Genomic DNA, 1210 nt, shown 5'->3' on the forward strand with positions numbered 1-1210 from the left:
ATCAGCATAATGTCATCAATATAATGGACCAGTGTGATGTCTTGTGGAAGGGAAAGGCAATCAAGATCCCTACGGACTAAATTATGACATAGTGCTGGGAAGTTGATATACCCCTGAGGAAGGACTGAGAAAGTATACCGTTGGCCTTGCCAGCTGAAGGCAAACTGCTTCTGATGGTCTTTTGAAATTGGTATCAAGAAAAAGGCATTGGCCAGATCAAGTACCAGGAGATGTACTAATTTACTCAAGCAATGAAACCACATCAGGAACAGCAGGTGCAATTGGAGTCATCACCTGATTTAAGTTTACGATAATCTGCTGTCATTGTCCAAGATCCATCTGTTTTTTGCACAGGCCAAATAGGTGAATTAAATGGATATGTGGTGGGAATCACCACCCCTGTATCCTTCAAGTCCTTGGTGGCAGTAATCTCTGCAACCCCTCCAGGGATGTGGTACTGCTTTTGGTTTACTATTTTTGTAGGAAGAGGCAGTTCTAATGGCTTCCACTTGGCTTTTCCTACCATAATAGCCCTTACTCCAAATGTCAGGGAGCCAATGTGGGAATTCTGCCAATTGCTCAGTATATCTATTCCAATTATGCATTCTGGCACTGGGGAAATCACTACAGGATGGGTTCAGGGACCCACTGGACCTACTGTGAGACACACCTGAGCTAAGACTCCATCAATAACTTGACCTCCATATGCCCCTACTCTGACTGGTGGGCCACAATGACACTTTGGGTCTCCTGGAATTAGTGTCAGTTCAGAGCCAGGGTTCTGTAATCCCTGAAAAGTCTGATTATTTCCTTTTCCCCAGTGAACAGTCACTCTCGTAAAAGGCCTCAGATCCCTTTGGGGAAGGCTAAGAGAAAGACTGACATTATAGATTTTGGGCAATGTAGTAGGGTCCTTCCTCAAAGGGACCTGGCCTCCCCTTCATTCAAGTAGTTGTGGGTCTGTAAACTGACTCAAGTCTGGGAATTGATTGAGAGGTCATGACTCTGTATTCTGGTGATTAAATATAGGTTGCTCTTCATGTGACCTAGAATTCTTCTGTCTATACAGATCAAGTAAATATTTAGTAGGCTTGCCATGTATTTCACTACGAGGAACACCATGAGCAAGTAGCCAATGCCATAATTCCACACGAGTCAGACTATTCTGATTACTGTTCTGACTCTGCTGTCCATTATGGTAACCATGCCC

This window comes from Orycteropus afer, unplaced genomic scaffold (genome assembly GCF_000298275.1).
Source record: "Orycteropus afer afer isolate SDZICR_OR568_19922 unplaced genomic scaffold, OryAfe1.0 scaffold00108, whole genome shotgun sequence".
Taxonomy (NCBI): Eukaryota; Metazoa; Chordata; class Mammalia; order Tubulidentata; family Orycteropodidae; genus Orycteropus; species Orycteropus afer.